Source organism: Danaus plexippus, chromosome 2 (assembly GCF_018135715.1).
Source record: "Danaus plexippus chromosome 2, MEX_DaPlex, whole genome shotgun sequence".
In the NCBI taxonomy this organism is placed as follows: Eukaryota; Metazoa; Arthropoda; class Insecta; order Lepidoptera; family Nymphalidae; genus Danaus; species Danaus plexippus.
Genome location: NC_083537.1, coordinates 3,863,891 through 3,878,724, shown reverse-complemented (window position 1 = coordinate 3,878,724; position 14,834 = coordinate 3,863,891). Strand labels below are relative to the sequence as shown.

The 14,834-nt window shown below is 31.0% G+C and overlaps 1 protein-coding gene and 1 long non-coding RNA gene across 2 annotated transcripts in view; both read right to left on the bottom strand.

The window, feature by feature from the left end:
* The window catches only part of LOC116779340 (E3 ubiquitin-protein ligase MIB1-like), a 124,879-nt gene that overhangs the window by 4,158 nt on the left and 105,887 nt on the right, over positions 1-14,834 (bottom strand). The gene's annotated exons all lie outside the window — the stretch shown is intronic.
* LOC133318969 (uncharacterized) lies at positions 1,772-3,886 on the bottom strand. Its single transcript, XR_009752689.1, has 2 exons — positions 3,195-3,886; positions 1,772-3,039 (listed from the first exon to the last, which is right to left on the bottom strand). It is a non-coding gene; the product is annotated as an uncharacterized LOC133318969 (long non-coding RNA).

Here is a 14,834-nt window from a genome sequence, read left to right as displayed (position 1 = left end):
AAAGAAGTCTGTAACACCCCCGCCAGGGTTGACTTGGACCACCTGCTGAGATTTATTAATATCTTATATTTTTAAAATTACACGAAATCATAATGACTTAAAGTGGATGTGTCTCTCGTTATTTAAAAAATATATATATATTATATTTGGCATTATATAACTAAATCGTTTTTTGGATAATTCTTTATATATATGATATGGGATGCAAAAGTCACTAAGTCGGAGTTTGTTGAACTGTCACTATTAATAACTCTGGCGAGATTTTATTTCTGAATTAATCGTCCAAGACAATCTCAAATAGAACAAATAAAACCATCAGCAGGGAAATGTAAAACTCTGATACGATCGAGAAGCATTCTTTGTGTAATCAACGATAATGATGTTGATGGTAACAATAAATTAGGCACTAAACATTTTAATATAGTGCGTTACGTTCAAAGAGTAAAAACGAACGAACTAATTAAATAAGGTCAAGCGTCGCGGTCGGGCGACGCTCGTCCTACGTACGGCAACAGTTTGAATTCGTTCGTTGCGAGCGTATCTTGCGACGCAGGCGCTCACACGCGATCCTTGCTACCAAGTGCGACTTATATCCTCACCAGAGAATTCTATACTAGAAGAATAAAAAGTGATATATATTTACGATGAGATCTTAATAGTTAGTCAGCCGTCAAAACGTGAAGGGTGAGTTAAATAAAATTTTTAACCGGCCACCAATGAAACAATCGTGAGATATTTCTTAGAATTGACTTTAATTATAGAATGTGTTAAATATTGTATGATCGCAAGCAATCAAGCAAGCCGGTGTGGCACCGCTAACACATCACATCACATAGATGTCTTCGATATGGAAAATGTTATTAATTTAATTTTTACAGTCACATATTACAAAATCCGAACAATGAAATCCACAGATATTTAAATTAGTTATTTGAAATTCAAAATAACCAACGTTACAGTTCGGCTGTACAAGGAATGGGGGTTAAGAGTCAGTATAATAATACATTTAAATCTTCACATCTCATAGGTTTCGTGGGTGAATTCTAGTTATTTATTTCACTACAAGTCATATGTATTGGTGTTCTTCAATATTATACGCATGATGTCAACCTAGTTGAGCGTTTGCCTCCTCGGAGTGACGCCACTGCAATAATGAGTACATTTCTTTTTAATCAACTCCATACATGCTCGACGAGCGATATAGAGATTTAGATCCGGTCTCGTTTAATATATTAGCAACTGGTAACCCCACGCGCTACTGAAACATTACCACTTTTTAACCGTTCACATAAGTGATTCGAATGTCATAGTGTTTAAAAATCGACTTATTTTCTAGCGAGTGTTGAGTTGTACGTTAGGCATTCGATATTCCTTTACGATCGGCTATGTCGAAATTGATAAAAAAATAATTAGAACATAGAAAACAAAATAAAAGAGACTGTTGTTTTATTTAACGAGTGTTTATGAATATCTCAGACTATTTTTCCTGCTACTTAAAATCAGATAAAGACTATTTTCAGTTCGACTATTTTGAGTCAGAGAATGTGTATTGTGTTTAATATAAAATGACACAAAATACTTTTGCATTGGAACGAGAAGTTCTTTTGATTTTTTCATTTTGAATTCTTTATACACATACGATTACATCTAATACAATCGCATCTATTGTGACTGGGGATTGTTTTTATCGTTCTTTTCCTTAGAAATGTCCTTGCTGTTTACTCTAATGGCTTTTTCAGGATCGCAGGTAGGGGAGGAGTTGGGGCAAAGATTCAGGGTGGAATCTTATATTTTTTTCTGACACAATTCTTAGAAAAAAAACACACGTATGTTTGCTAGAAACTACATAGTAATTTCCTTAATAACATATATATTGTTTAATATAAATAAAACTGATGATAGTTTCTCCAATCCGAACGTTTTATACAATTTAATTTACTATGTGCAACGAAATATACCTAAGTATACATTTCTAATATAAAGACTGAATAAAAAGGCGAATCATTCAAGCATTTTTTTCCAATTATAAATTGTAAATCATAACAAAATGTAAGACTATTTCCTTTAAAACTGATTGTCTTAAGTTATATAATTAATGACTTACAAACTGGTCCACAAATTCAATAATATTAAATCGCAGACTATAGAATATAAGTAGTGCCAGAAGTTCTGAATTACTGGCTCTGTAAAATCTCAAGTTCTGATAAAAGTTACCGAACATTGACTGAAACATATACAGGGCTGTGCGAAATGATATTGATTTTCACAAAAAAATATATAAAAATAGGAATATTATAAGACTCCGATGTAATAAAATAACATATCAAAGAAATGTCAATGGAATTAGATTTTTTTTTCTAATTTTATAATAAAACAATTAGATTGTTACAGCCCTGCGGCGAAAGAAGTTGCTCATTGTTTCACTGCTTTAGTTGCTGGGATAATTCTTAGAAAGTGTGTGTTTTGTTTCAGTTACAGTTATGTACAAGAATAATAAGTTTTATGTACATAAGAGAATATTTTATATCATGTTTCGAGTGATATTTTCAATTTTTTTTATTCATATACAAAATTAATTATTTTGGAATAATTATACATGTTTGGTTAAAATATCGACAGACATTAATTTGTTTTTTATATAATATTGTCAATTTTGTACTCTCAGAAATAAATTTTAGAAATTCATAAAAAGTCGCTATTGAATTTTAGAAACATTTTTTCATAACTATGTAGTTTTATACTTGTAATTAAATATGTTCGACAGGTATAACTTATTCCAGACTATCACAGCTATATCTGAGCTAAGGCACAGTTGCGTGAATTTGTGACAATTTTAATAGGTTTTAACACAAGTAGGTGACCTGAATGATCATATTCTATAACATTGAGCTGATTCCCCGCGGATTCAGAATAGTAAGTTATGTTAATATGCGATTGGGGCAACAGTGACCAATAACAATGTCACATTGATATTCAATAGACGGCCGTCCACAGCCATTCTTCGCCCAGCATCAATATTACTTTCCAGCAAACACATCTCTAGTGAATAAATTTAATTGTTATAATTAATACAATATAATATCATTATATAAAATTAAATTTTATTTATTTACTTATGTTCATAACTGTATATAACAAAAGGTAAATATTTTATGTTTAATTCAGCGAAACATTGCGATATTAAAAATGCTTACAAAACTATGTTGCTTCGAAACACAAAAGATGAGTTGGCTGTCTTCCCACTTGTTTGTCTATGAAAGTTTGCCAAAATTCTTTTATTGACTGAGTGAACGGAGAGGCAAGCTTTACAGCCAACAACGGAAATTCTCGACCACAATACACTAACGTAGTTCGATAGTTCAAATATACAAACAGTGTACCCATGACTACGCTATTATGTTTCAATAGAACTTTTCCTTTGCGCACATAGCACTAGGTTTAAATATATATTTGAGAAATGGTGTAAGATCGTTTCAGGGGAGGTCAGTGAACGCTAAGGATCGCCAGATCTTGCGATGAAAACTATGTATAGAGCGACTACCCCGCGGGAGGTGACAGTGGTGGATGCTGTTCTACTAATAATAGTCTCCCCTCCAGCGATCATCGGGACTCTGACGGGAGCGCGCACATGTGGCGCCCGACGACGGTCTGTTCTGCGTATACGTTTATTTTCGATACGACCGTCACGCAGCGCGGTTTACAGCGCTCCTTACATAAGAGCCTTCAGGGACTCCAGTGCGAGTCTTGCACTCCGAGCCGCTTCAAGCTGCAGGTCGGTGCACGTTTGAGTAACCGATCCGACGGACGCCACCAGATCTATTTCGGGAAAATACAAATTTGGAATGGATGGTACTCGCGACTCGAAAGCGAACTCCGCCGGTCGAGTCCATTTTTAGAGCTGGACTGCGCGTGCGCAGGGAGAGCGTTGCCAGTGTTTGACGAGCTGCCACCAGGCCGTGTCGCTCGCTACCCGGGCCTGCTGATGGTTGGCCGTGATCCCTGCATGTCCTCCCGGAGATCGCACGCCGTACTCATCGCCATCGACTTAAATGTGACCGGACTTAAGAAACAATTCAAGAACGAAGCCTTATAGCCTTGCGTTAGTTCCGTGCTTCCTTACTTCCCATAGTACTTAGATATCGTATGGAATGTAAAGAAGTATGGAGCTGCGCGGGTGTGCCTGCGAGTTGGGATAACATCGCGAACACGATGTGTCACCACTATCGATATATCATGTGTCGCTTCAAGGATATACTCGTACTTGTGATATATACATTTTTATTGTTCTCAAAGTGTGGCATTTAATAATGTGCAGGAAACATTTCTATTCGTCCACAAAATGGCCCATCCATCCGTAAGACGATTTTTTTTTTTCGTATTACTATTTGATGATTTTAAATTTTAATGACATGTGTATAGCTTGATAGTTATTAATTTAATTGAAGGATTCATTCGTCAAATTTCGTGTTAAGATAGTTTATAACGAGAAATTCTTGTTTGTGCGTTCAAAGAGAACAAATATAGAGGCAATAACTTTTTAACTGTTCTAGTAAAAGCTTTATTTGTTTTATTGTGTGGCAAGTCGTCGTAAAATAGCATCTGGTGCGGTTTAGGTAACAGTTCTGACTAAGGCAACACAAATAAACGTGAGGCAGACGCTGGACGGACGACGTCTTAGTATACCTACATACTAATTTAAATTTAGATATGGCCAGGAACCACTGAGAAATATTTATTTTTATCTTTCATGGTAGTGTTAAATTACAAGCCGCATTTGGCTTTGTAAAAAGTTACATGGGGTGATCGATTTTCAAACTAATTATAACAATAAAAGTATTTAAGAAATAATATTTTAGTATGATAAAAAGATCACTTGTACAATAATTGCTATTCGTGTAAAAAAAACTTGCTTTTAGCTATGACTAATGTCCTATGAGACATATGTTTAACAGATTGTCGAAGACTCCGTTATAGATATACAAAAATTAAACTAAATTTACGAAGCAATTCACTTTTTTGTACACCATGAAAAATTTCTAACTTTTCAGGGTTTGTATCGAATAAAAATAATTTTACATCAAGAAGCAACTGAGATCGGTTCGTGACATTGTCAATGTTGGTAAAAGTCGTATTAAAAAAAAGGGGATCACAAAAAGTGTTAGGGCCGCGCCTGCGCCACATCTGGAACACTGCATCTCATTATGCGGAGCGGTCGCGGCTGAATGGCATCGGTCCGTGCCTCGACCCTGCCCGGACGCCATCTTGCACAATACATTACGGACATCCGCGCCTTATCCTCACTATTGTTTCTTCATAAATTATCTTAAAGCTTTTGTCATTACGCTCCATTGGTGTATTTATAATAATTATCTCTTAATGTTCTTTATGATTAGGAGTTATATTGTTGTTAGTATTATTTTAATATAAGTTTTTTCTTAGATTGTTTTTAAGAAATGACAAAATATTGATTTACTTTTATCGTTAGTATTTCTATTGCACGTTTTAGCATCTTTGATCAATGGTTGTATAAAAATACGTTAGGAACTTACATGTTAATTTATTGAAGATATGAAATTAAAATACATTATTTAATATTGTGAACAAAACCAGCGAATATATTATTTTATCGATATATAATATATAAGGATTACTATTTCTTATAAAAAAGATATTTTTTTTTGCGTACTATTTTTTATACAGCTGAGAAATGTATCCAAGAAACAATATATTGCACTGTGAATCAGATTATAGAATATGTGGCTGTGGCTGTATGTGATACATTAGCGAATGATACCACAAAAAATATCGAGGCACAACTCCGAGGAAAATCTCGATAAAAACACAAGTTTGGAGGGATCGTTACTTTCTAAGGATGGAAACAACATTGGGTCAGGTTCGGAACACTGTTTTAGAATAAGAATGAAGATGCGAGATGACAGTATAATAATAAGATTTATACAAAGACGCATGGGTATTACCCTCACGTGGGCTTATTTAATGCCATGGGCTTAATGAAATTGGACGGCATTAATTTAATCATGATATTGATATTATACAGATATTTGTTTACTAGAATGTTTAAATTAAGATTATGCATATGATAAAATTAGCTTGATTAAATTTAATTAAACCGACATATCAATAAGTTAAGCAATAAGTATATTTAATGTATAAATTCATGTTTATTTCGAAGCCGGAGCGTTTACCTATGCAATGAATAGAGCAGAATGCACTACAAGCTCGCAACGGACCCGATCTACCCTTTAATAGTGCACGCCTTTTACTATCGCACAAAGGAGTTTTCTATGAGAAAGGGATCTTGACCTACCAGTTATTTCATAGTGTACGTTCAAAAAATCGCGTTAAAAACAATTTATTCATGCATCCGTGCAACGAATGTCGCTGACAAAAGAATATAAAACTAGACAGGGGGGTAATGAATGCTAGTCAGCCATTTTAATAGAGTCACTTACATGCTGTACGGTTTAACACTAGCAATACAATCCTACGGACGGATGGTTACGTATTGTGAATTTAAGGGTTAAATAATTCCTATATTATAATAACACTTCCAACATTCATACATGGAGTATCTGTAACATGATATTTATAGTTTTATGACGCTATTTATTGTTATAATTCACATAGTCTGTAAGGTGGAGAGATTCCGTTTTATAACATAACCATTCGCATCAAACTAATATATTCTATATACTATGTTCAAGACACTCACTGTTATGGTATTCGTGTAGATGACGCGAAAATAGCCGTCAGAATCTTTGGCAGTGATCCAGGGCTAGCTAAAAGTTTCCTGACGAACGGCCCAAGACATATACGATGTTTTTATATGGTTTTCGTTACATAAACTGCTACTTATTTTGCCTTTATGATTTAACTTTATATTCCTACACGAGTTAGTTTTTTTATTCAATTTTATTCTTTTATATAGACGTCGTCCGTGGTTCTTTTAAAATATTACATTTTTACAACATTCCTTGCTTAATAGTTATGGAAACCTCTTTTTGTTGAGTTTTTAGAATGATTCATTGGCTTGAAGCAAATATATATCGCAATTTTTTTGTAAAAGGTATGAATATAAGAATATTTGCAATCAATGTTGTTAAATTATCGTGTCGTTTAAATAAAATGTGTACGACAAATATTTTATAGACAATTGTTAAGTTTTACGTATGGAATGGGTTCTGTATGCCCTTATCCGTGACCAATGAAAAATAACACGTATCTCACAATATAAAGATGTTTAGTATGTATAGTAAACAAGGTTTTTGAAACGAAAGTTTTGACAAAGCATGATGACAGAATATAATAATATTATGTTATGTTATTCTGAGTCAGGGATCTCTTTAATCATTAATATAAATAAACCATCTTCGCGGATATACATATATCCAAATCTCCTAGGATAGTTGGATGTGTATCCGACTATTGTATAAGTTGATTAAAAATAACAGTTTAGCATTCTATAATCACGGCTGATAATCTCAATATTTATTATTGTAAGTATAATCCAGAGTAAGTTAATTTTAATTTTTTCGGTATTAATCTGAGAACATGAGTCTCGTCTAATGTTAAATAGTAACTCCGTCAATCAAAAAATATCCTTCTTCTTATGTACATTACGTTCTAATGAACTACACTTATGTACATTTAAAACTATTATTTTTCATCGTATTCAAAATTATAAATTGTATGTTTTTTAACTATATGAAAATTGTAATACATATACAACAATGTTAATTAAATTTTAAGTCATGGCAATTGTAACAATTATTTTATTTTGTGAAGTTAGTATTCTGGTGGCACCAAAGAAAAATATTATAGAATTAACAAAATATAAGAATATTTTTGGACGAAATAATGGATTGTTTTTTTTTGTTACACATTTAACAATATATGAATCGAAACAACGAAAAGTATACAAGCGTATAAAACACTTTGATATGTGTTATGGGGCGAAGGAGTTATGGTTGAATAAAGAAAAACACACTGGCAGGGGCTCATACAGCCGCGAATTATGATTCGGACTTGACTCAATAAATGTATTTTACATGTAATTAGAACATTTTTGATAATTTATAAATAACTTAGTAAAAGAAGCTCATATTTTCACTGACAAAAAAAACTTGTTTTTATTATAAATGATAGCCCATGTCTTATTCTGATGTCAAACCTACATAACTGCGAAATTTGAACAGAATCTGCCGAGTAGTTTTTCCTGCAAGAGCAGCAAACATCAATACACATATATATACATACTTTGATACATCCACGCAAACTTTAGCAAGTTTAATGTTAGAAGGACGATTTATTTCTAAACAAAATTCTTAACTAACTAAGATCAGGCTCGACCTCTATGATACAAACTATAAACGGGTTCAGTTAAAAAAAAAATATATATATATATAATTACATTCGTTTCTATGGCTGGAATGTTTTTGAGTATATTGCAATAAACAAGAAAATCATTATTTATACTTTCAAATTGTTTGTTAAATACATTTCTAAACGAAATTTTAATGATCAAATTATGTATCATATTTTATATATATAAAAAAAAATAAGGATTCCCCTCGGAAGGTGTTTGGAACATTTAAAAAGGAGTAGCATGTTATGCTTAGTATTTGAATTAAGAATTATTGGAGATAGATAATAAAACTCTTGAATTTATAACTTGCTATTTAAAATAAGCTACTTTACGAGGGTGTTGCGTTATTTCTCCTAGTTAAAGGACATTAAAAGACTAAACCCAGAAGTTTCAAATAACCTATTAAGAATGGGGCATATGTCAGATATAACAGACTATTAGATTTTTTTTATAATATTAAGTTAACGTGTCAATGAACATTTCCATAAGGACATCAACAATATTATTGCACGGTGAACCTTCATGGATGTTAATAATTTCATCATACTTCTCGGAATCTACGTTGACTGTGAAAATGTATTTAAATAGGTTAATATGATTGCTAGAAATAGATAAAACTGGATACATACATTGAATAAATGGTTTCAGAACGTAAACTTGAATTTAAATACCTGTAAGAGAACTAACAGATATAAATAACCACACTATGATACTGTAACGATAGTTTAATTTGGATGGATGTTTGTTACTAGGGAGATATTAAATTCACAACAGATTATACTTCAAATATAGAAATATGAACCGATTTTTTTTTAATTTTTATTTATTCTATGGATATATGAGAAGATAATTATTTTAACAATTTGAATTTTTTTGTATGATTGTAAGAGCGCTACCATCAGTGATTATTTACGAAACTATAGGGGAGGGGTAAGAACAACGTGTTTACAGCTCTAACCGATAGATGGCACTACGAGTTCGGAAATTCGATGTTTCTAAAATTTCTATTTGTTTTTTACGTTAAAATCATTTCAAATCGAGTGAATATTGTTAATATAAATGTTGAATCACTGTACATGTTTCATATAACCACAATACAAAATAAAATACAGACTAAAAAAATTTAAACGAACATCTGAAATTAAGAAAAAAAAAAACGAAAATTTAATACTTTTTGGTTATTATTACACATAATAAAATAAATAACCTAACTATGGACTTTAAGTCAGAACATTTTGGTGTCAAAGTTGATATCCAGCCATTAGGTTACGGAAAAAATTCTTAGCATAAATTCCCATGTTTAATCATCCCAAAATTAGAGAACGTTACTAAAAATAACCCTTAACTTCTCGATGATGGCAAAGGCAATTTTCTTGAGCGCAGACTAAATAAAACTTAATATGCAATTTAATATAAGGCTGTATTAAAATTCGGTATGCTTTTAGCGGGCGGGCCTTAAATGTGTAATTAGTAGCATGTGTGGCTCCGGCTGGGCATCAGTAACGCGCCGCCTGCCCGGGACTCGCCCGACCACTGTAATAAACCCACGAGAAATTATCTTTTCAAACAATTAGCCGAGACTTATTGCCAAACAAAATACTACAGCCGATTTAACTTATTAAAGAATAAATTGCATCTCAGCTCTGTACATAAAGTTACAGTGACTTGTAAATAAAAGCAATATAACATAGAATGGAGTACAAACATTATTTTCTCAATATATGTAAACATATTGAATGTACATTAAGCCGTCTTCTCTGGCTGTTATATCGAAAGCGCTGTAGGCAAACGTCAAGAAGATTTTCCAGCGATATGAGCCAATCTTTCCTCTTCAATATTATATAAATTTAGAACGAACATGCTTTCATAAAGTCGTTAAATTATCGTTTTCACTTTTTAAAGTAAGTAATGTTTATTGCTTTTGTAGCTTAAAGGATTCCTTTGGGTTCTTTGTGTAAATGATTAATTTTAGTCGATATGTCTATGTGTGTGTATTTTTGTATATTAAAATACTGAAAATCTAATAGGAGTTGTATATAAAATAATATATACATATACTGAATATAAACTTAGTTTTTATTTGATTTTATGTTTGACTTATTTCGATTTAACTTCTCTTCGTAATAGCTAATACTTTCCGCATGTCACTCAAGTCTACGTTAATTAAAAATTTCAAAAAATAGACATGTATGCATTTAATTTTAATAAGAAGGGTGTTAGAGTGTTCTGGGCAATATCTCTAATAATTGATATTTTTTGTTTGTTAGTTCTGAAGGAAACTAACCTATAGTTATTTATTGATATTAATAAAAATAAACAAAAAAAATGTTTTAAATAAAAAAAACTGTAATGTATTTGGAACATATAAAGTTTTCATCAATTTCGTGATTTTTTTTGTAAAACGGAAATAGAAAATTTTAAAACATTGGTTATTTGAATTTATTTACTAACTTTGAGATTATATTAAAAATTGTATTTACAAGAGTTGTGGATGTTTTTATTACCTATAGATAGATTATTTTCCTACAACTTGCAGCTTGGCCGGAAATGACTATAAACTTTTCTTACCCTTACCAACTCAACCTCTTCTACTTATCTTATCTTTTTTTTTATATTCTCCTGCGTTTCCAGCAGGTTTTGTTCTACTAATATATATATATATATATTTATTGTCGACCGTAGCTTTGATTCATTACAAAGATGTGATTTGTTTCAAAACCTTTCGAATTTTATTTGGACACTTTGCTTGATACGTCAAATATTTTTACAAATGTAAGACAAACTTGTCATCGGAGCGTTTCGTGCCAGCAAACAGTATGAGGGAAGAACGGTATTATTTTTAGCCGTAATTGATTTAAAGGCATTAAGAACATTAAAGGAAATTATCAAGAAAAATTTGTACTGAAACCAAACTTATCATGCTATTGGATAAATATTTTTACTGTTTTTTTATAAGGAAACTGCAAGCATGTTTTTTTTATTAGCATTACATTTTTCAAAGGGAAGTCCCTTATAAGTCTAATGCCCTTGCGAATGTTAAAATATGCCAAACAAATGATTATTTTTTTAATTATTCAGTATGTAAGCAGTGGAGATTAAATTCTCTCACTGCTCCAAGGGAAAACAGTCTTAAGAATTTCAAAAATGAACCTTCACTTCTCCTGAAAAGTATGATCTTGACAGACGGACAGTTGAAACAAGTATGAATGTTTAGTTTTCCCGTTGTACATAGTATATATTAGTATATCACAATATAAAGTTTTCGCATTGACGAAGGTGAATAAAAGTAGTCAAGAATAATCTTCAGTAATCATTTTGTAAATACTATTTGAGCTTAGGCTTATGAACATAGAGTCAATAGAATTTTAGTTTTTTTAGTTTTTACATTTATTTAATAACGATATTTGTGCCTACAACTAAAAAGATCTCAGTTATTTCCAGCTCTAATTAAGAAAAACACTTAAAACTAGGCCAGGCCGAGCCAGGCCAGATTATTAAATTTAGAACATGAGAAATTTTCTCCCTAAAAAGGAGGTAAACAAGTTAATGTAGCTTTCTTTGGTGCATACCGCAGTAAACATATTTTTTTAATATTCAAATAAAAACTTTTAATATTAGGAATTAACAAAATATTTATTGAAAATATAATTATTACATTCTCATGCACTGTTTATATTTGTATACAAAATATAAATTACAAACCACATTACGTACTCTATTTAACGAATTCATTGATAATTGTAAGAACTATCATTTTCAAAGATCCTTTTTATCTTCCGGTACACAAAGAGTGAGTCAGTTCATAAGACGAAAGCAAATTAATTGCAACACTTCTCTTACTACGGTTTATACACGAAAGTGAGAAAAATAGTTCCAAACGGCGTTTTAAAATATAATACATTATGTAACATTTCTTTTAAAAATTTCATCTATTGAGATGAAAAATTTCATACGTCGTTAAGACATCGCGACTGCTTCGAGTGATTCAGTAAAATCACATTCGATTATCCTGTGAGGCGCACAGCTGGTTGGCAAACATTATTCCTAAAATCTTTCTATTTTGCAGCAACAATCTGAACTGTTTGTATACGTGACTACAATTTATATATATTTTATTTTCATCTTAAAATAATTACTTTGATAAAACCGACACGACCATTCATAAGACTTCAACTAAGAGATTCTTTCTATGTCTTTTTTTTCTCTTAAGCTTTATGGGAAAGCCATTACATTTTATTAATATTTAATACGCTGTGATTATTCTTTGAAAAATATTAATTTTAAAATGTGATTTTAAACTTTTGTTATTATAAACTAAACTAAAATTTTAAATGAATATTATTGGGAGAGGTTCAATTATTTCACTTTTTACTATAAACGTTACTTCTAGTTTTTGTTATAATTGGATTCATAAATAATTAAAAAAAGACGTGTCAAAAATATAACTGTAATTTTTTTCAAGTCAATTTCTTCTAATTTATCATTAATCCTTGAAGTATTAAACAAGATATTTTAAAGAAAGACACATGAAATAATATATTGGCTTGAAAAGCCTTCGTTTAATGTAACCACTATGTCACTGTTTAGATTAAGGCTGAACAAAGTAAGGCTTAACGATAGAAAATCTCTGATAGGACAAAGTACTGGAAAAAGTATTCATATATGACCAAGTGCAGTTAGTATGAAATAAAACTAAATAATCAATGTTATAAAATCATACCAAAAGTAATTAATTTTTTAAAATATTCAAATTGATTGATAACAGTGAAATAGGAAGACAGGTCAAAGAAATATTTTAATTGACAAAAGAAGCCCTGTGATGTTTTCTTGTGGATATTTGAGAATTGAGGCCACTGAAGGGTTTTAAGAGATATTATCATGCTCAGTTTCCTCCAAGAAAGTAATCGTAATCCCGGCTTCACGAAATATTAGTGTGGAGGTAAGCTTACTAGATTTTTGCCTCTATTGGGGAGCTTAAGTAGAATGTAGAACGTTTGGCTTGACTTGCATTAAAATACTGTCGGTTAAATTCAGCCGACATTAAATGGATAAGATTATTTATTTTGTTCTTTGCAAATTTGTTTGTTACAGTGGAAGGGGATTGAATTAGTTTTTGCAAAATACAGAACAACATTGTTACAAGTGTTTAATATCATTTTATTAATATTTTGGAGGAACTTAACGCTAATGAAATTATAATATTGATAATAAATAAACGAGCAAAACTTATATGTGTATTGTATACATATATTAACCTGCTTTAATTAATGCAAAATCTGTAATATATAAAAGATTTTAGAAGCGGTACACTCGATCTAGGTGCCTCGTCTTTATTGGTATTGATTATTTTAACGCCATCTAGGAGAATTTAGAAATATTAATCCGAAACATTTTTTTATGTAAAAAAAAACAGATGGCGCTAGATAAGATGTCCCTGGTTTATTAAATTTGTATAGCATAAATTGAACGTTTACAACGTACACTGTGATATCTGCCGTCTAATAATGATAAAATTTAAAAGAAATTAAACTATCAAACAGATGATTTGAATAAAAGGAACTGTATAGGAAATGTGCGGTTATTATTTAATTGTTAATACCCAAGTTTCACTAAGCTCTTCATATTTTAATTGAATCAATAATCGATTTGGATTCAATGTGTGAAAAAAAATTTATTTTATAAAGAAGATTTTTTTTATATTTTTATATAACAAAACTGTTTATTCCACAAACGTGGCAGCGTAACTGCTTATTTTATTTTATAGCAAATTAGGTAAAGATCTGTGAGTGCCACTTTAAGAAATTCAAATACAGCTATTCCGTAAGAATACTTGGTGCTTAGTTTGAACAGATCATTTCTTTAAGTGTATTTTATATTAAGACATTATCAAGGAGATGCTCAATGAAGAAATTACATACGATTATTATTATAGCATAAGGAACATCAAAAACTTTATTAATATATTAAATTTAATATATTTGTTTGTGCTTGACAATACATCGTTATGGCATTTTAAATCGGGATAACATTATAAATATCGATTTAATTGTTAGTAACCATTGCAATTTTAATCATTAATGCTAAGATCTTCTATACTACCAATGTCATACATGTATAGATAAAATAAAACTATATTTTTTGATTGCTTGCGATTTTATTATTTTAACTACATAATTCGCGTTAATATAATAAAATTCGAGTAGTTAATCCGAAAAATATTAGTTTTATTTTATATTAAAGTACTCGCGAAAGTTAAGATCTCATTATGTACAGATAAGTTATATCCAAAATCATTGATCCCTTTATTATAATAAATAATGCAGTATAACATAGTCAGTGTAATAATTAATCTCGTGTCACTTAAATAAGATACATAGGCGCTCATGTTGGGAACACCTAACTAAACTAACCATAAATTATCATGTCAAGTCAAAGGAACTCCACGTCG